Source organism: Botryllus schlosseri, unplaced genomic scaffold (genome assembly GCF_051294905.1).
Source record: "Botryllus schlosseri isolate E-star unplaced genomic scaffold, Bs_hap1 Bs21a, whole genome shotgun sequence".
NCBI classification, from domain to species: Eukaryota; Metazoa; Chordata; class Ascidiacea; order Stolidobranchia; family Styelidae; genus Botryllus; species Botryllus schlosseri.
This window is the reverse complement of record NW_027648630.1, coordinates 38,682-61,145: the sequence shown is the minus strand read 5'-3', so window position 1 is coordinate 61,145 and position 22,464 is coordinate 38,682. Positions and strand designations below refer to the sequence as shown.

General features: G+C 40.7%; 1 long non-coding RNA gene across 1 annotated transcript; it reads left to right on the top strand.

Moving 5' to 3' along the window:
- The first annotated feature begins 10,592 nt into the window (after window positions 1-10,592).
- LOC145459874 (uncharacterized) lies at window positions 10,593-18,848 on the top strand. Its single transcript, XR_013921582.1, has 3 exons — window positions 10,593-15,017; window positions 18,213-18,383; window positions 18,444-18,848. It is a non-coding gene; the product is annotated as an uncharacterized LOC145459874 (long non-coding RNA).
- Window positions 18,849-22,464: the final 3,616 nt, after the last annotated feature.

The window sequence follows — 22,464 nt, the reverse complement described above, 5'->3', positions numbered from 1 at the left end:
GAGATTGTGATACAATGTTGTTTTTACCACGATACCAATGTTTCCTGCAGTCCGAAAGGACGTACTTTATGGAGTAGGCTGCGGAAATTGACAGATTTAAGACGCTGGTGCGGAGCAGTGAAACCACGTTTGATCGTATAGTGCAACAGCGTTTGATGTTTTACAGGTGTTAGTTAATGCAAAGCTACTTGAATCGACACCGTATTTATGCTCGTGTCTGTAACTTTATCTGAGCTTCTCAAAGCTCAAACTGATTAGGTCGTATTTACGTTCTGCCATGAATGATGATCGCCTATCAGCTCCATCCAGTCTGTCTATAGAAAGAGACTACGTTCAAAAACTTGAATTTGAGGATATTATCGCTGATTTTGTTTCGGCCAAAGCCCGAAATGTTATGTTTTAAGGTGGCTATTGATTTTCTATTTGCACAATATTAATATTATTATGAATTCAAGGCACTTAAATGACGCTTGTTAGGCCTTGTGCATCACGACATGGAAATTATACAGTTCAGTGTCATTGTCTTTTTAAGTATCGTTGATATTTGCGTCTTTCTTCAAGCGCTTCGCGATCGTTCACTTTCATTTCACTATTCACTCTTCATTTCACTCTCCCATGCATTCAACTTCTGGTCTCGGATGCCGACTTTGTGCAGCGTGGCTTACTGCGTTTCTGGGTCTTTTCAAGTATCAGCGATAGCGGCAATCTTTACCAGAGGTTACTAAATATCCGTGCTTCAACGAAGTAAAGTAATGAGAATGGACACCACTTGCTCATATACACGCTCCAATATTATTGATCAAATTCTTCCATTTATTCAAAAAAATATTCCGCTCTGCGCGACTAGGCCCGAAATTCACACTGATTGTTCAACACCTAATGTCAGCGATTTGGGCTCGTCCGTGAAACGATCGCCCAGTACAAGCTATAGTTGGCAATAACTGGGAGCTTCCATAGGGTATGTGTGTGTGTGCGTCTAAGAATCGTGTGTATAAAGGGTAGTGATGAAATTGGCCATGGAAGGATATACGGTTCTGCGAGGTGTTCCCACGGGGGAGCTTCCCTATACTTGACCCCCCCAAAAACATTTTTTTCTGGCTACGACCTTGCGTGTGAGCGATCTTTTGAGTGGTGACTGCTTTCTCCGTAAGTCATGAAATAACAGCAATAAATGAAGGGGGGCGCGAAGCTGTGGTAAACCGAAAAACAATTTCGCGCTCCGCCTGATTTCTCTCCAAGTCATGGTTATTGCTCTGCGTTCGAATTTAAAATTTGTGAATTCTCTCATCAACAGTCATATGTCATAACCTTCCATGCCATCAAACTATCCGTTGGGATTGCTCGCATTCTTGTGGCATTTTGTGATATGATGATAAGGGGGACGCGAAATTTTTCACTGTCATAAACGGGGGCGTGTCGAAAAAAGAAACTCATAAATAGTCTTGTCATGTGATATGAACACAGTTCAAGATGTATATAATTAAGTGTTCGATGACACCACTTCTATATGCAATACCGGTAAATCCGAAAATGAAAACGTATTTGCAATAAGCAAGTAACAATATTATGAACCAATTTCATTCATTATCCATGAAAAATTTTAGCGCTCCGCGCGAAACTTTTGACGCCCGAGTTTTCCACAATCATTCTATTATTACATCACTTTAGGTCTGTGAGTGGGATCTATGTTAAACGATCGCCCCAGATGTTGTATTAATCATCCAATAAGGGCCCTATAAGACCATCGTTTTTTACCTATTTTCTCCTTATCTTTAGGGGGGGGTTCATTTACGTCACCGAATTTTTCGCCCCCCCAAATATTTTTTCTGGCTACGCCCTTGTTGGGAACTACTGGCCTCTAAGTATTGGAGGTTTTCTTGGCTCCTCCTCGCCACGTGATCCGCGTAAGCGGTGTCTTATACAAAGCCTAAAAGTGGGCCGTGCTACAAGTCGGTAAACACAGAATAAAAATAGAGATTATCGGCCTGGTGTACAATGACCAATGTAGTCGTAACACCATATCAAACAAACAAACATAGCACTAGCTATCATTTGTAGCTTTCCTATGCTATTGATTACTATGCTCCCGACATTTAAATCTCTATCGTGGTGGCCAAACAACAACCTCATGCCATAGGACAGGGGTCACCAACTCAAAACATATCGCGGCCACTTTTCAAAATTTATAAAAGGCCGCAGGCCGCATAAATTAAATACCGAGAAGAAATAGGAAACAAAGTTGGATAACCACGTTTTTATATCATTATGTCAGTAGAAAGACATGCTCCCTATCGTGGGCGACGGACATAGTAGTCAGAAAAAAATAATTGAATAAAGAAATAATAATGAAACATAAAATATCATGACCATCACTTTCATTCTAATTTGAACCATGAGCTGCGCCGGGTACCTGGCAGCCCTTTTCATCGACAAAAGAATCGATATTGGGGTTAGCTAGATACGGTACTAAGGGTACTTGCTGGAAAACTATATGTTCGCAAAGCTTGATCTTGTGTCGAAGTTTCAAGTCGTTTCTTAAGTATGTCGGTCTTGACAATGTATGGGCCATCGCACGTCCAGGCAATATGGCCAATTGCCCATTCATATCAGCTAATGAGGAATAGTTCTGTTAGGCACAGGTTATCCGCTTATTTTGAACAACAACAACATTTTTAAAATGAAATAAATTTCATTACATCGAAATGCTTTACGTTCTCCCGACATTTCAAATCAGTTCGTGGGCTGCGTGTTGAAGACCCCTGCTATAGTACGTTGCGCTTTGACACGTGGGATATGATACCTATAGTTTGCCGGGTTCGCATTCGTCGAAGACCTCTTCTTGCAATTTGGGATAATGGACTAAATTTTCAGAAATGACCCGCCTGAAGCAGAAACTTATCGGCAGTCTTTAAATGGTCATTGTTATTTAGTTCTACTCTTCACGATTCCAGAGAATTGGTGGAAGGTCCCATTGGGGTCAGCAACGACTAGGGATCCTTTCGTAGCTAGTAAACACGCAATGTATGTATGCATATTGTGAATTATGGTGTTTAGCAGCTGCGGCCTTGTGCATCTGACAATAAGTGCGCCCGATTTCTCAGCTGCATTATAGTTGCTTGTCGATGAGGAATATATAATAATCAATCACAGGTAAAATCGTGTAGGGGTTGCCGAGAAGTTATCTAATTTCTATGTGCACGTGATTTCGTAGCGCTATTTCCTGCAAATATGAACTAGGGTTCCTTTCGTATCTTTCACAATGACCATAAACTTTACGTGTTTTTTCAACCACGCAGTCGTCAATTACTTTACAATGGTATTAGCGATACTGAATCACTTTTCCAGTTGCCTGAGTACAATTGCCTGCGACAGCGATAGTTGCAAGAACATTGATTATTCCTAGAACGCCGCCATGGGGTCTATTCAAAACCTATAGTCGGATGACTGTGCATTAGGGTTGTTTGTTTAAACATAAATTTTTCCGGATCCCGGGATTCCCTGATTAAATTAATTGTTAGAGTGCCTGAAAAACGCTGCACATAAAATTAGACTCAATTCCAACCAGCGGAAGCGGCCCCATATCCAATTGAAAATTTTCAATTTCTGGTAAAAATAAATAAATAAAATTCATATTTTAAACACAAACCTATGAAATTGTTGAATTATAATCTACAAAAACGATGTAAAACAAATTTGACGCAATTCCAACCCGTGGAAGCGATGTTATTTGAGTATTTCATCAGTAATTCTGGGATTACCAACCGTCCAAGTAGGCTAGTTTTGCATATCTCCACAAGTTTCAACAGCAATAACTTCTCTTCTACGGGATAACAGTGAGAAGAAATTGTTATGTGTCGTTCTTTTAGGCAACGTAGCAATTTCATAGGCTTGACAGTAAAGTTTGAAATCTAATTTTTTAATTTTTTTTTATCATAAATTTAAAAATTAAAATTAGCTCTGCATTCGCTTCTACTGGTTGAGCTAAATTTGTTGTGCAGCGTTTTATTGAGGCAACCTTACAATTTGATCAGTGAGTTTCCGGAATCCAGAAGAAAGTCATTTTTGTATAGCCCTACTGCTGTGCATGTGGTATTTAGCTTAAAAAGGTTACATTTGTGTCGCACGATGTTATTGTTTGTGGTATTGGAGGTGTTTGGAAACTACAATGGTCATTTACAGCAGGCCGATATTCCTTATTTTTGTGACTCCGTAACCGCCGACTTGTTGCACGAGCCACTTCTAGGCTTTTGTAAGACACCGTGCAAACGGATGACATTGCGAGGAGGAGCCTATAGATTGGTGATTTCCAACCGCTGTCCCGCGAGCCGCTTGCGGCCCCCTGCTAGCCTTCATGCGGCTCAAAAGAATGATATTAAGAAATCGATTTACAGCGAAAATTAAAATTTATGTTTGTAGAAATTGGTTGCTGATTCGCACTTGTCGAGACAGCATGACTGCAACACATTTATTTACTGTGATTGATATCGAATTCTGACGACTTACACATGATAAATATAACATACCAATTATTACGGCTCTTCAAGATCAAACTCGAATTACGTAGCAAGGCTCCCGGTAGTCAACGCGTACCACAACCAAATCCACACTTGTATATCCTTTATGTATTCGTTGACTAAAGCCAAGGCGCATGTATCTTCTTTTTGCAGTGGAAATACGGAAGTGATACGGTGAACTAAAAGTTACACAAAAGCAGAATCAATACTAGCCTACTGAGTCCTACCTAACAATGCAAATCTTACCAATTTATTCCGGCAACAATCCTACACTAACATCATTGATCCTAATTACTGATTATGCCTGTAGAAAGGTAAACAATTACTAAATATGCCAATTAAATATGAACAACAGCAGACCAAGAGCACGGCTTACATCAGAATCACACGCATGGCTTGGTACTTCTAAACAATAACTTATGTTATTGTGGCGCCGGCAATCAATATTACTCGCGAATTCGATGATATGTAAATTTCATTCCTAATGTTTTCAATCTTGCAAGCGAACCATCTTTTAAGGCGGCAATAATACAATAATTGTCGTTATCGGCTAACGATCTCAAGGGCTATTTGGTGTACGGAAATGTGAATATTGATTACGACGGTGCGATCTCGGACGATTCGCCGCGGTAAACGATCCTTGATGTTCGCTAAATCGAGAGAGCGTATTTTTGTCTCGAAAATCTGACATGCCGTTTTGCGTTCATGGCAGTCGGGGCATTGTGCGGTAATGAATTCAAAATTCAAGACTTGCTACTAAGAGGCAATTTCGCTGGATTAACTGTACGGAATAGTAACTTTATTTGATATATATTTCCACGACGGTAATGATTTTCAACAGATGCCAATACCTAAAGACATTTTACATCATTATCACCAATCTTCAGCGACACATCGCGCGTTAAGTTAATATACGGATCTACTGAAGCCACCAAATCAATACATGTACTGCGACAACACAGACTTCACGCCAATATATAGGTATTTATTCAAGTTTTTCAAACGTAAAATTGCATCGGGAGATGACGAGGACTCAACGGTGACAAATAATGATGTTTTTGTGCAGATCGTTGCTTGTAATCGTACACAAATGGGCTCCGTCGGTATGTTACTGCGCCTGAAAAACAAACTTGAGTACCGGTACTAGCATAGCCTTTACAAACTAGCCGGGAAGCGCAGTTGTAGCCAGACGTTCTAAGATGAGCGGATCTGGCGGGCATAAGCGCCCAGCTAGTGAGGAAGCTGAAGGTCCTGCATCAAAAGGCAGGAGTAGCGGATCTGTTATCCTCTGCCCAGATGACACCTCGGGAGTTATTTCAGGAATCGCTAAACCTCTGCGACGGTACAATCCGATTACTATCAATCGAAGTTTAGTGCGAGTCATAGGCGGTTCGTACAAGGAGATTAAGGTTCTTCCCTCGGGAAACCTTTGTGTAGTTTGCTCTAACTCAAATCAGGTGACGAAACTCTCGGCGTGCACCGATCTTGGTGAGGGGAAAATTAATATTGAAATCAAAGCAGAGCTATATCGTAGCAAACCATTGGAAAGTCGAGGCGTCATATCGGATGTTCCTATCGATCTATCCGACCAGGAAATACTTGAAGCTCTTGAAAACTCTCGTGTCACGTTCGTGCGTCGCTTTCCGTATCGTGGTGTAAAAGGTCTATCGAAGAGTACCTCTGTTCTCTTATGTTTTGCGTCTCCCACTCTACCAACTGTGGTGCAAATAGGTTTTCTTCGATTCCGGACCAGGGTATATAATCCGCCACCCACTCGGTGTTTCAATTGTAACCGTTTCGGGCATAAAGCCAAGTATTGCAGGAGCGCGCAGAGATGTACGAAATGTGGGAACAGACACACATACGACAATTGTAATAATGAACTACATTGTGTCAATTGTGGCTTAGCCCACTCTGCGGGATATGCAGGATGCTCCCGTTTTCAGAAAGAGGCGCGAATTCAATCTATTATGGCTAATGATAAGTTAAATTACAGGGACGCGCGTAAATTGGAAGAACAGAAAACCGCCCCTATAGAAGCGGTAGTTGCTGAGACACTATTAGGAAGCTCTGTACGTCTGAACACAGAGGCGCATGCACCTACAGAACGAACGTCGAAGCCCGTTGCGGGTTCGAACGCCGTCCCCATGCACAGTAAATCACAGAGCTCTGCAGGCCTTACCCAAACAAATGGTAACATAACGATCCCAACCGAATCCTTCTTTACCTTCATTGCAGAAGTGATCAAAAACACCCTGCTCTCATTTGCAGAGAATAAGACAGTTGATATCGAAACGATCATCGCGAAGTCCGCGGGAGAAAACCTCGGTATATCCATACCGATTTCCAGAATAAACAACCAAGTAGCAATGGACTTATCTGCCAACAGAGCAACTACACCAAATAGGCCTACCATAGTTTCAAATGTAGAACCGGTCATCTCCATCCCTGACGTGCAACGGTTTGAGCCACATGGCTCCACCTGGGTGACACCATCTATTGCAGAGGTCTCCAACACGCGGCCCGCGGGGCGCATGCGGCCCGCGAGAGCATTTTGTGCGGCCCGCGACGGCATTTTGGAATTACAAGTATTCAACAATATATTAAAGGGCCATATATTTTTTTTAGATATAAGAGCTTATAGTTCAATCTAAAACTACTATAAAAATCACTGGGATCTCAACAAACTTCGCTATCACATCACTTTTAAAAGCTACCATGAGGTAGAAGATCAGCTATTACGTCACATTTCTAGTTCATCACGATAGAACCCGTTGATGATTCGTGACTTAAAATTGTTATTTGGTTTGGTGCGACCTTCTCGTAAAATGACTCGGTTTTAAATTGACTGAGTGATTAAATAAAAATGACTCGAGTTGTGTCGGATCAAACGTTAAAATCAGACAAGGACTTGTGAATCGAAACGGTGACTTGTTAATCCTACGGGCGCAACAATCTATGAAACTGTCATGGAGAATAGTAATATATCAAAAGGTACGTAGCTTGCGCTGCCTATCTAATCAGGTCAGTATGGCAACCATTGGCATTCTATGACTCGCGTGACATATAGTTGGTTACATGCTGGGTGTTGTTTGTTCTCTATGTCCATGTTATTATCGTAGGCGAGTAGGGTAGCACTTCGCTCTACAGCTGTAACACCCATGAATTATTCGCCGATTGGACATTTCTATTCCAGGGGTTCTTAACCAGGGTCCGTAGACCCCATCGTGGTACTAAGCACCACATCAGGGTGTGCGGGATGCATTGTGGAATTAGGCCTATATGCTGGCCAATTTATTCAACTGGAAAATAATCTTGTGTGAATGGGCTTTCTGATTTTAATATAGGTACCATCAGAAATTTTGTTGAAAATGGACAGGCGCTACGAGAAATCTCATTGGAAGCACAAGGGGTACGATCGCTAAAAAGGCTAAGAAGCAATGCTATTACTGTGGCTCAATAATTATTATATTCAAGTTGTTATTTATATTTTCCAATAATAACCGAAGGCAAAATATAACGCTGATTTAATTTGACTTTGGCAATGACAATAACAATAGCCTACATTTATCTCGACTTTATCAAAACCAGGATTAGGCTACACCGCTCAAATGCTCTGACATCAGATCAATCTTCAGTCTATTTTAAAATATACTACATCAAGTTGTGGCACGTCAAAGGTCCACTAGCTGCACTATTATAACCCGACAGTTCTACGATGTCATGATGCATCCTCTCGTATTATATTTTTAACTTATTAATTAGAAAAAGTATGCCCGGCACAAAAAAATTATTCAAATATTTGAAAATGTGATTTTATTTCGTGTAAAGCGTGAATAATGCAATAGTAAATCTCATTTTCACGATGTCTGTGGAATGCCTGTCTGCAAGGACCCGTCAAATACGGCCAAGTTGAAACCTATATACATTGAATATCCCGATTATTGATGCTGCGGCCCGCGGCGTCATCAAAAACTAGGAAATGGCCCGCGAGCTCATTTGAGTTTGAGACCTCTGATCTATTGCCTCTACTACCAAACCGAGTGCCATGGCAACTCACAATAGTTCATCTATTACTGACTCCAATGTATCGAGTAACGGAACACAATGTCGATAAGAATCATGCAATGGAACTGTAGAGGGATATATCGGAAAATCCACGAATTGAAATATTACTTGGAAAATCTTAACAAAATGCCCGACATCATTGCCCTGCAGGAAACGCACCTGATCGATAAGTACACTCCCAGAATTGCGAATTACAAACTTATTAGAAAAGATCGAGACCAGCACGGATGTGGTGTATGTATCTTTGCCAGACAAGACCTGTCTTTCTTCGAAGTCCCCATAGACAACATTTATCCTATAGAGGCCCAGATTATCAAATTGCACGATTTGAAAATAATTAACGTGTACATCCCACCGAATCGAGCAATTTCACACGCTCTCTTCGAGCGATGCTTTGCGCAGTGCAACTCGAGAACGATCCTGTTGGGTGACTTCAATTCTCACCATCCAATATGGAGCAGTGGTGCCATCAATACGAATGGTCGTCATCTTCACTCAATAATAGACGATAATGACTTGGTTGTTATCAATACAACAACGCCAACTCGTATTGAAATCTCCGTATCGAGTACCACACGGACTTTACTTTTAGACCTATGCATTGCATCCAGAGATATCGCCCCGAAGGTTGTGACCTCGGTGACGGACGAACTATTGGGGAGCGACCATTTTGTTGTTATGAACGACTTGCAGTTATCCAGTCACGGGGATGAATTCCATTACCGGTCTTGGTCTTTCAAGAAAGCCAACTGGGACGTTTTTCAAAAGCTATGTTCGCAATACTTTAAAAATCTAGACGAGATAACTATAGAAAAGATCAGCAACTCGACAATCAAAGCCGCGACCGAAAGCATACCCCTAACAAAACATATCAAAGGAAAGAGTTCCGTCCCATGGTGGAATGAGGGTTGCTCCAGGGCGGTTCGCCGGAAACGGGCGGCCTTCTGCAAATTGAAGCGATCATTCAGAATGGAAGATATCGTAGTCTTCAAACGAAGGCGAGCAGACGCTAGAAGGATCATACTTTCAGCCAAAAAATCCTACTGGGATAACTTCTGTAGTTCTCTTGATCACAATTCTAAGTTGTACCAAGTGTGGCGTGTCGTGCGGTCGATTAACGGGTACAGCGGATCCTGGAACCATATCCGTGTACTCAATCATCTTGACAACCATCTGACTGACAGCAAGGACAAGGCCAATGCTCTCGCAAATAGTTTTGCTGAAACCAGCAGCAACAATAATTTAGATTACCAATTCCTTCATCGGCGAACTTTAATGGAATCCAATCTTTCGTTGCCTCCTGTTGAAAATAATACCCGAACACTCGGAGTAAACGCGCCATTCAATATGGTAGAAATGAAACGTGCAATAAATAATCGCAAAAGCACTTCTCCGGGAGCGGACAGAATCTGCTATCAGATGCTGCAGCACCTGGACGAGGAAAGTCAGTTGGTCATGCTATCAGCCATCAATAACATTTGGGCAGTTGGTTCTTGTCCCGAATCGTGGCAGCATTCAATTGTTGTGCCCATACTTAAGCAAGGTAAAGATGAAACCAAGACATCCTCTTATCGTCCTATCTCACTCACCAGCAACATGTGTAAAACGATGGAGCGGATGGTTGCAAATCGTTTAGAATGGTGGCTCACTAAAAACAATTTGTTGAACCACCATCAGAGTGGGTTTCGTCGACATAGGTCCACGAACGACTGTATTCTCGCGTTACATGACCATGTATATAAAGCTATTTGGACCAAGCGGTATGCCATAGCAGTTTTCTTGGATATCTAATGACGAACTCAGAAATAGAACGCCATTATGAATAATATTTCATACTATGCAGATACTCAAACTCATTATCTAGTGCTCTAGTAGTCTAGTACAAGGATCGGCAACCTGCGGCCCGCGGGCCGGATCCGGCCCGCCCAGCGAAATCGTCCGGCCCGCGACGAAATAATTAGTTACCACAAGAATACGTATCTAAGATTAGATAGGTATGGTACTTGATTCAGAATCTAATCACTCAGGTACTCGATTTTGCCCAGACCTATTTATGAGTGGGAATGTAATTGTGTTGACACCTCGATAGCGTAATTGTACCTGACACATTATCGTATTCGGTGAAGTACAAGCGGCTTACCTGGAGCACAAAACTGCTTGGTGTTGAAATAAAAGCAGGAAACAAAGTCATATGGTAAGCGGGTGCCGACCTTGTGTTGAGATTGTATCAGTTCGCGATAAAATATGGGTCTTGTATCTTGAGACTAGATTATAGTGATCAAGTATACGTTTGTAAACACCGGATATGAAGCTGCGGTTCGGATTAGTTCAGATTTGGCCTTGGATATGAAGTTAAACTCCAAACCCTGTTTTAAATATTAAACTCGGCATAGGCATAGGTACAATTGTATATTCATATTGAAATAAACCCGAATATTTTCAGCTGACACTCGTCAGGGGTAATCGTCAGCAACTAGAAGAGAATTGGAAAGAAAATTGTTTATCAAAAATCGTGTCGAGATGGCTTACGCTCAATGTAGCCTACTGCTTTTAGTTGGTACGAGAACTCCTTCTGTTGAGACAAACTAGGTTGGGGTATTTTGATACAAGTTGACTGCAAGACAGACAAATGAAAGTGTGGCATGATTCCTTGCTTTCACGCTCATTCCAATGGATGAAAAGAAGTCGGGCACACCAATTTTAACAGAGCTATCTCCATGGTGGGGTGGGTGGGGGTTTCTTGCACGACCTCAAAAGGGCGCATAACGTTTGTACAGTACCGTGCGCAGGATCCATTACACCCCTAGATGTGGCGAGATAGCGTGTTGGTATATGGTTCACCGCTTCAACACCAATGGGCTACTGGTTCTAGTCCGACCGAGGTCGACTCCAGAATTCCTGTACCCAAGTGTTGGAGGTTTATCTAGGCTCCTCCACGCCATGTCATCCGCGCAAGCGGTGTTTTATAAAAGCCTAGAAGTGGGCCGTGCTACAAGTCGGTAAATACGGAATCAATATAAAGAATATTAGCCTGGTGTAAAATGACCAATGTAGCCGAAACACGATGAACATCAAACAAACATACACTTCCATAAGGTTTGGTGTATTTGAATCGGTTTCACTCTGTGGATGGGTGTGAAAGCAAGATTGAATACATCTCAATGTCAATATATTTCACCTCACTCTGTACTGTATGGTGGAATTCTTATAAAAGCTCCTATTTTACACCCATTTATGCAGTGTGTATGGGCGAATCGCTTGCGCCTTCACAGTAGGATTACTGCGTGTTACAGACACGATTAGCCGTTTCATCCAGCCTCGTTAGCGTTTAATGTTCATCGACCAGGTAATGCTTCCGAAAATAAATTTGCCACCAGAGAGCACATAGCTTCGGAATCTCAATACGCTACCATACAGTAAAGACTGGGAACGAACTTCCGCAAATACTGTGTCTCTCTACGCGCGCAATACGGTCGTTAAGCACCCAGCTTCCGTTCAAAAATTGTTGACACGCGCCAGCTGTATACTACAGTTTTGGCGAGTAGAGTGTTTTCACACCCAAAGGGCGGTACACATATATGGATTCACAGCGTGCTCCCATATCTATATCCTATATCGATGGAGTAATCCAGGGTTTGTCATTCCGCCTACCGTGTTCGTCGCCTGTATCGCACGGCGCTAAATTCGCGGAGATATCCCTACATCACCCGTAACATCCATTATTCAAGGGCGATGACGCAGATAAGAATATTTGGTTGTAAAAATAGAGTTTATACCGCAGGGACTGTGCGTCTCTGATTGGTGTACTGATTGCAGAGCTTGACAACCATGAAACTTTAAATTTTTCCAAATTAGATGCGAATTACAATTACAGCTGCACAGTATTTTCCGAATTAGACTTGAAGCAGAAATATAGCTGTACATATTTTCCGAATTAGATCCTAATTATTGAATTACTGAATTACTGAAACCTCAAAAACATGGAAATTGATTGAAATTCCGAATTACAAAGACATACCACAAAAATCGAGTTCGTACCACGCAAGCACGAGAATGGCAGATGTCTGCACACCAAGGTTGACTCGTTTCGCGCTACATTGCAGCGCGAAACTGCAGCATTTTCAGAAAAAACAGAAATTAGATTAGAATTACAATTGGAGCATAGGAATATTTCACAAATTAGATCAGAATGAGATTAGAGGCATTTCCCGAAAATTCGTCTAATAAGACAACTGGAGCAGTGGTTCCCAAACTTTATATTTTCGGAATCGGTGCGACAGTAGATTTGGATCAAGACCAGATTCAGTAAATTCTGCGCTATGGAAGATAACTTTTGGATTGCTAGAAATCCTACAGTCGCTGCCGCAAAACAATTCGGATTACAGCTTCAAGCGTAGCGGAACGAAGCTGCAAAATCGGTCGTTGCCATTCCAAGTTAATATTCGATGGTTTCACAGAACTTTGTGTCAATACTGCGGGTTTATCACAACTCCACAGATATGTTGTTTCCACTAACGTGCGTAGCTTAGTACTACATGTTGCGTATATGCTGCAATACGACCAATCGAGGTTTGCTACCTTCCACGGTGGATGATAGTATCGGAACTATAATTCTCGTCCTAGTGGCAAGCAGCGTAAAATTTTAGTATACTCAAATAAACCGTCTCTTACTATTCGACCCGACTTATTAGAATTATTACTAGATTCAGGTTCGCGCACTCGAATCATTGTGAGGCCTAGTAGCAATAACAGTCGAGAGGCGCTACCGTGACGAACCGGGAAATAGCAGATCTTAGCCACCGGTATCAGCGCGTAATAACCTTACGAGATTGTACCAACAAACAGCGTGAAGTACGTCCGGTCGAAAGTCGCAGGTGATGAAACTCTATCTCTCGAGGATATAATTGCATAGCGTCACTCGCTCATCAGATAGAAACAATATGCTCCTTTGCAAGGACAATACGGATATGACGACAGCGGCTTGATGATAGAGTATTTACCGAACGCTGTCAGAGTGCATGTTGTTTTTGATGAATTCATTTGCTTGTGAATGTGTTGTGTTTACTACCGCGCGCTGCGTTGATACATCTGGCGACAGATATACTGTTACAAATAAGCCGCCGTTAGATTGGGAATGGCGATTTGGATTGGCGGTGGTGTCTATCGTGCTGGTAAGCGCTGTCGGGCACGCCACGTATTAGCAGATACAGAGATTAACCACCTTACTGACCCTGATGCATAATTTAAAACATTCTCACAATATTCTGGCTTTGGTTTCAAGAAGTCGGCTTTAGTGATTTATTTCCGATGCTGTTCACGCACGAAACTTAGTTTCCTTGATATTTCGAAACCTCTTCCTGTCGATTCTACTTCGCCCCCCTCACTTTGACCTTACATTGCCCACAGCCGCGTCTCCAATGATTTATTGCTCTCGTCATGAAGATATGACATCGGGCATTTTTGTCTTGCCAGAAGCAAGTACTCCATAGTTTTGCGACTTGGAAATTTTCAACTATTTCAATTATAATTACCATTACTGAATTCGCAAAAAGAAATTGGAAATGGAAATAATTTCCAAATAAGAAAGAAACACAACAAAAATCAAGTTCAGTTCATATCAAATCAGAGTTCATTATCGTAAGCATGAGAATGACTAATGTCTGTACACCAAGCCTGGCTCGTTTCGCACCATACAGTTATCCTGTAACACTTTTAGTAAAACCAGAAATTAGATAAAGATTTTATATTAGGGCATAGAAACATTTCACAGATTAGATTACAATTGGGTTACCGGCATTTCCCTCCCAATAATCTAATTAGACATCTAGAATTATATAGCTAAAGTTTGATCTCTGCCCAACTATATGCGTGCGCGCTATAGTAATCTGGTCAGTAACGAATAACTCCTTATTATTGGGAGTACTCAAGTATAGGCACGCTACTTACTCTAATGGTTATGATTTGGTTAGACCATTTCTACTTCACATTTCTCAGTTTTCTTTGGTAATAACTAGGCTCAGCATACATACTTTTTACTTACTTTGAAATATATATTTCTGCTTGTCCGTGAGTACAGATTTTGTTACTTAATCTTGACTACCAACGAAATGACCACTTTAACCACCTTTATCCTATAGTGAAGCGTTTGTCACGTTCACGTCATAGATATCGATAATTGAACGAGAACCCATCATTTATTAATACAGAGACGCGCTATAGGTATGATTTGTTGTCGTTGTCGCCTATAAGGCGAAACGAAACAGTTTCTTTTTACCATCCCTTCACTTCCAGAGGTGGACGGAAAAGCCAACTCCCTCCGCCCGCCCGCTTCTGGGGATGAGCCGTCCGTCACAATCGAGGACTCGAACGATAACGTTGTCAAGAAGACGGCCGACAATAGTGAAACGAAAAATCGATCACTGACTGTACCATCAGGTTTGTACACTGGTCAGTGACCATCAGCATCGCCGCATGGGATGTTACGCCAATATACTCTTGACTTCTTTGAAAAATACTAGATCTCTATTTACTGTACGGAATCACAGTAGCTTATCTCCATTTTAAACATTTTGCGAGATGAAGATTTTTTGCAAAGGTAAAGTTTTCATTTCCTTTCGGTCCTATCTCGGCCATGGTTAACTTTGATACAATGTGACAAGCATAACCACGGCCAAGGCATTTGTTTTCAAACGATCTATAAATTATGCCATAATTGTGTGTAAATACTTCCGAAAAAGCATGTATATTTACACCCGGTACGTTTGACGTATTGGATATGGAATGGTTTGAACCGTCGAAATCGCCATCGGTTCGACAGTTATAGCTTGTAGATACATACCATTGGTACGGAATGGATTTTGTGATGATGATGACCTCCTACAAAACGATGTGGTCCTGGTTGAAGATATTTTTGGTCCGTTTGTGGCAGGGGTCGGAAGCCTTTTACGTCTTAGGATCCACATTCACGGAATAATTTCAATTGTTCATGCCGACCCACTGTGACCTCGCAATTAACAATTCGTGACGTCGTGGTTACAACAATAAAAACATGTTTCAAACAAGGACCTTATTAGTTTTATGTTGATATATTTTTTAAATTCAACCCTACATATCAGTCTTCACGCGTCGGGACTGGCGTCGGAATCCATATCGGCGTATTCATATAAACTGCTGCATATGGTATCTTTTGATCATAAATAATAGTCAGCACTAGGTTGATATTGTAAATGTCAAAGATGTTACAAGATAAAGTCCGTTCTTCCGCAACGCGTCGATGATTTGAATTATTCACAAGAGTGAAATCTTCAGTGAACCTCGATGGCAACTATGAATGTGCTGCGATGTCCTATCGATATCGTCCCTGTTCAGTGTTCACGTATATAAGACTCGTTTTTGTTGCCGGAGTTTCAGCGTTCTAGCCGACAATTAGAATTATAACTACACATTTGTTTCGTCTTCCCATACCCCTAGTTTGTCTTCTAACTGCGCCCCAGCTGTAGTCGTGAATAGTCCCAATCTCCGTTGATAGGTTTCCCCAACACTGCGTTTATACGACAGACCATACTATATACCCCATGCCATCAATATCGCTGTATAAACATATGTCCAATTGCCCATTCATTCATTTGTGCATTGATTTTGTCGTGATAACTCTACTACGCCATGTGATGGGAAGACTGGATTGCATCGCTGTGACGTAACGAATCCTCATATAATCGCCCATGATCGACCCTATGCAACTACATCGAAAGACGTGTAGCTGACCTTCCACTGTTCGCATTCTTCGAGCGAGATATGCATCGCAGTGACGTCACGTTGCTGTCATCTCAAGTGTGTGCTATTTCTCGACTTTTCCCACGGGCTCGATTAGCCAAAAGTGCGCTCGCTAGCCTTAATGTATAGCGCCGTCGGTCTCCGAATAATGACAACTTATTTCATGTGCTGAAGCAAATCAAAGGGTCGCGTGGTCGTTATTTAATGATGCGAATTACCAGCTGCCGTGTTTAATGCGAATTCGTTGGAAATCGTGCGCCCACAGTCGTCTGTAGCTGTTGAAATGTACGTGCGCCTGAGGTACAGTACATGTAGGGATCTGTTGTGTTGTTCATATGCAACATTTTACGGCCTTGAATATATTCACATTGAAATAAACCCGGATATTTTTGGCTGACACTCGTCAGGGGTAGCCGTCAGCAACTAGTTTGTCTGGTTTATTTCAATATGAATATATTATTCAATAGTATATTGAAGTTCAGTACCGCACATAGTCTCTTCAACTGTATGTTTCGAACTTGATATGCAGTGTAGGCAGTCATTATTGCAAAAGCCGATATCTACCGTAATAATGTTATCAGTATATGCGATCCATGTCAGTACTGAACACCCTGACTAACGTTCGATATTCGTAATTCGAACCTGTACGCTGCAATTTATATAATTTGGACGGCTGAGAATCGTTTATGTTTGTAACGGGATTTGGGTTACGTCTTGGGATTACATAGAATGTTACGCGTAAGGCCATGAACACATACAGGGTATTTGTGGCAATCCTATTTCAATCCCGACTACACCGGTCGGTCGATTCATTCATAAATCAAGCCCTCACGGAAAGCAGTAATGCCATAATACCGAACAAAATTTCGTGATATTTGGCCACACGAGATGTAATCGAAAGCTTTGTACCTACTTCGACACGTCTTCGTATACATAACCGATAACCGTACAAAGGCGAATCCTGTGATGATATAATCCAACGGCCGACACAGTGCGCGTAGTATTAGTCTGTCAACTGGAATCGACATTTGTACAACCTGTATACATTATCAACAATATGTGTAGTGTATGCGCATTAGGACAGTGCTACTCTCTACTTATTAAAATGTCAGGTCGCTTATAGAACGCCGCACGCCAGATTCGCCTCATTTCCAACCAGTAGAAGCAAAGTTATTACAATTCGAAATTTCAACCATTTTATAAAATAACAGTGGTGGCAGATTTCGTCACTTCGCCTCGACCAAATACCTTGTTCCGGGCGCGTGCCTGAAGGGAAAGTGATGAATTGTCAACTGGTTTTCACCTTGAGACGATCCTGTGATAGCGTGTGGGTAAAGACATTACTAAGTAATCAAAGAAATTATGACGTTGATTCACTGGAATTTAGTCAACTTCGTTAAAACGATTGTTATATCTGGCTGGAAGAATCAAATGTCACGCCAATGTCAATTTCCGACACCAGTACTCCGCGCGTGGCTGTATTATTCACCGTGTATTATACATTTGAATGGCATGGTATATTCATATCGATACGAACCCAAATATTTTCGGCTGACACTCGTCAGGGGTAATAGAATAGTCTGCAACTAGTAGAGAATTGGAAAGAACATGGTATTCACCAATCGCATCACCAATTTCAATTATAGTTGCTGACGATTACCACTGACGAGTGTCAGCCGAACATAGTTTTCAATATGAATATACTCTTCAATGGTGTGTTGAAGTACTATACCTCCAAGAGTCTATGCAATGTATTATGACATTAGTTTTTTGGCACTCCTGTGAAACAGTGCCTATATTGCGCAATGCGCATCTTATTCCAGCTTCCGCCCCTACATAAAACATGTAAAATTTCAGTTTAATTGCCCTCGCGGTCGACTTCAATATCGATCGCGCGACCCGTCGACACCACGGCGCGTTCCAGCAACCCAGACCAAGTACCCTCGGACGAAGAATTCGTCCATCTCAAAGACATCGTGTGTTACTTATCGTTGCTGGAAGGAAACAGGCCCGAAGATAAACTGCAATGTGCGTATTCCGCGTCTAAATATGGACGTGAGCGTGCTTAAAATAGAACCGCTTTTACAGTTGTGTTCAAGCTGTACGACACAGACGAGAACGGAAACCTGGATAGCAGGGTGAGTTGTAACGTTCGGCTTTCATGACCTGTACTAAACCGTGCTTTCATATTAGAATATTAACACCCTTAGAGGTACAGGACTTTGAGTATACGATTGAAAAATATATTCATATTGACACAAACCCGAATATTTTCGGCTGACACTCATATATTTATACGATTAATATATAATGTTATTTTCAAATTCTCTACTATAGTTGCTGACGATTACCCCGACGAGTGTCAGCCGGAAAGGTTTAGCTTTATTTCAATATGAACAATGAACATAGCGTGTCTCACCACACAATACCTTGAGGTTGTGCTCCCCCCATCTTATTTTGAACTGCAATCACTTACGCTTGTGATTATTATGATCAATCGGCATTCAACATTGGTTATTACTAGGGCCATTTAAAGTCATTAAAGTCATATTTTTTTCTATGCATCAGTAAGTCGTGAAATCAATTTTAACGCGAAAACCACGTTCCTATGGGGTATATTAGGAAAGTTATAAAGTCATATAAAGTCATATTTTCCTTGTTAGGTCATATTTGAGTTATAAAGTCATATTGTTGTATACTTTAAATAAAAAGTGCCAATTTAGGCGGTGAAGCAATTAAGCACTAAGAAAGTAGGGCAGTTTCTGATTGAACGAAGGCAAGCTGTAAATTTAGCCTACATCACATTACAGTCACAGACCTATGAGGTCACACATTGCATTATGAGGTCACACATTGCATTGTGTTGCTACACAATCTGTTTTACTTCTGTGCACTGAAGTAGGACGTCATTTGAAGTTCAGTCAGTGGGTAGGCAGGCTAAAAAGCTCTATCTTGGTCTAGTTATATACAAATACATTTGGATTTGAATAAAATAGTATTTACGATGGGCACCACGATAATAAATAATCGAAGAATATTGGTCACCGAAATATGGCTCCACTACAACAATATTTCAAACTTGATACAGAAAATGGAAATTTGTACGTACACCATCAGAGAGGCTAATGCTGATCTAAATGCCCTTGATTTCAGAAAAGATCCGCTTGAGCTCAAAAATTACATTAAGAAGCGAGTGGACAAAAACAATATGAAACAAATTATGGAGCTACAAAGGCAAGACATTTCACCAGCGCTGAATGCAAAACTGCAGAAGTGTCAACCCACATCAGCGTCTGTGGAGCGCTCATTTTCCTTACTACTGTCATTTTACGTCCAAATTGTCACTTTAAAGACTCCAACATTCCACACAACATGAAACTGTACTACAACAGTGGTTTAAAATAAATATGGATGCGTATTACTGCTATGTTGTGTATGTTTTACTCGTCAGTTCCATGAGTGACGTTGGTTACATGTAAAAATACAATATTTTCTCATAAAGTCATATAAAGTCATATTTTCCATAAAATAAAGTCATATAATTGATTTTTTAAGGTCATATAAAAATGGCCCTACTAGGGCCATTTAAAGTCATTAAAGTCATATTTTTTTCTATGCATCAGGAAGTCGTGAAATCAATTGTAATGCGAAAACCACGTCCCTATGGGGTATATTAAGAAAGTTATAAAGTCATATAAAGTCATATTTTCCTTGTTAGGTCATATTTGAGTTATAAAGTCATATTGTTGTATATACTTTAAATAAAAAGTGCCAATGTAGACGGTGAAGCAAATAAGCAAAGCACTAAGAAAGTAGGGCAATTTCTGATTGAACGAAGGCAAGCTGTAAGGTTAGCCTACATCACATTACAGTCACAGACCTATGAGGTCACACATTGCATTATGAGGTCACACATTGCATTGTGTTGCTACACAATCTGTTTTACTTCTGTGCACTGAAGTAGGACGTCATTTGGAGTTCAGTCAGTGGGTAGGCAGGCTAAAAAGCTCTATCTTGATCTAGTTATATACAAATACATTTGGATTTGAATAAAATGGTACTTACAATGGGCACCACGATAATAAATAATTGGTCACCGAAATATGCCTCAACTGCAACAATGCTTCAAACTTGATACAGAAAATGGAAAGTTGTACGACGTACGTACACCATCAGAGAGGCTACTGCTGATCTAAATGCCCTTGATTTCAGAAGAGATCCGCTTGAGCTCAAAAATTACATTAAGAAGCGAGTGGACAAAAACGATGTGAAACAAATTATGGAGCTACAAAGGCAAGACATTTCACCAGCGCTGTATGCAAAACCGCAGAGCGCTCATTTCCTTACTAAAGTCATTTTACGTCCAAATTGTCACTTCAAAGACTCCAACATTCCACACAACATGAAACTGTACTACAATAGTGGTTTAAAATAAAAATGGATGCGTATTACTGCTATGTTGTGTTTGTTTTACTCGTCAGTTCCATGAGTGACGTCGGTTACATGTAAAAATACACTATTTTCACATAAAGTCATATAAAGTCATATTTTCCATAAAATAAAGTCATATAATTGATTTTTTAAGGTCATATAAAAATGGCCCTAGTTATTACACACTCGTCACTCGGGGTGTGTGTACACTCGTATCGGATGCAAATAGGTAACCTAGTTAAGCCTATCTAGCCTATAGTTATAAGTATGAAAATCAATTTTTTCATTCGGCGAACAAATTATTATTTACGGTATTGAATTCATAGCTACTGAATATCACGAGAACGTCGCGTTCTTATGTTTCCAATTCGTACCGACTGATTATGATATGGCGTACGCTGACGCAGAAAACGTATCCCTCGCAACAGAGGTTTGGCGTGCTAAGTTACTGTACGATACAGTCTCGGTGACAAATAAGTAGGGCTGGGCAAAATCGAGTACCTGAGTGATTCGATTCTGAATCACGTATTACGCTTCGAGTCGAGTCGAGTATTCGAGTATCACTCATTATGACGTCATAACATAATGTAATATGTCAAAGTTAAGATATGTACCTTTTATGCCACCACAAAGGATAAAATGCCTGTTTTACGTCACATTAAAGATACTTAGGTATTTTTTCGACCATACCGATTTCATTGCACTTCTTGACAATGTTGTGGGATGATCACGACTTCGGAAATATGCTATTCCAGTAACGTTCGTAGCTTTGTACTATGTCTCGTATGCTGCGACACGGCGAATCAAGGTTTCAAGGCTTCCTCAGTGAAAAATAGTATGGAAACTATAATTCTCGTTGGTACTTTAACTTTCAGTTGCGAGAAGCGTATAATTTCAGTACTCGAAAAAATCGTATTTTACTACTCGACTCGAATCATTGAAATTGATACTCGATTCAGATTCGAGTACTCGAATCATTGTGCCCAGCCCTACAAATAAGCACCGTTGCAATGCGATTAGGGTTGATGCAACCTTTTGGTTTGCAGCTTATGACAATAACCATCAATGATTTGATGTCAGATGACATTACAGTACATTGATAATGTACGAGATGAGAGGTTTATCACAATTCGCACATTTGGGTTGACCGAGATAACTTGACACGGCAGAGTTGGGACGAGAAAATTTTCTTTATTTGCAAATTGGATTAGAATTGGAATTTTAGATTAATTTTTTTCCAAGTTAGATTGAAATTATATTTTAGAACATAGAGATCATTTATAAGTTGGTTTGACTTGGATCAGTATCAATATCAGTTTATTAATATTTTCATCATTTCAAAACACCACAAAACTTGGCAATTTCTAGCTTCCTCATATCTTCTATGTTTAGAACAACAAATGTTTTGAGTAGCGATTTATCAGTTTTCACATTTCCTACATTTGTCTACGATTAGTCCGACTGTACAACTAGAATTATCTAGTATCTATTGTAAAATTGCCAGGATGTATATTTGCGTTTGCCAGCAGCTTTGCATTTTATACACAGCGTATAGTTGACCAAACGGTATGCCTTTAAATACCGACGCAAACGACGCATGCTGCGTCGCGCATGTTGCGTCGCGCATGTTAGGCACACCCTTCTCCACGCTGCAGATCTAATTTTTGTGAAATTATAC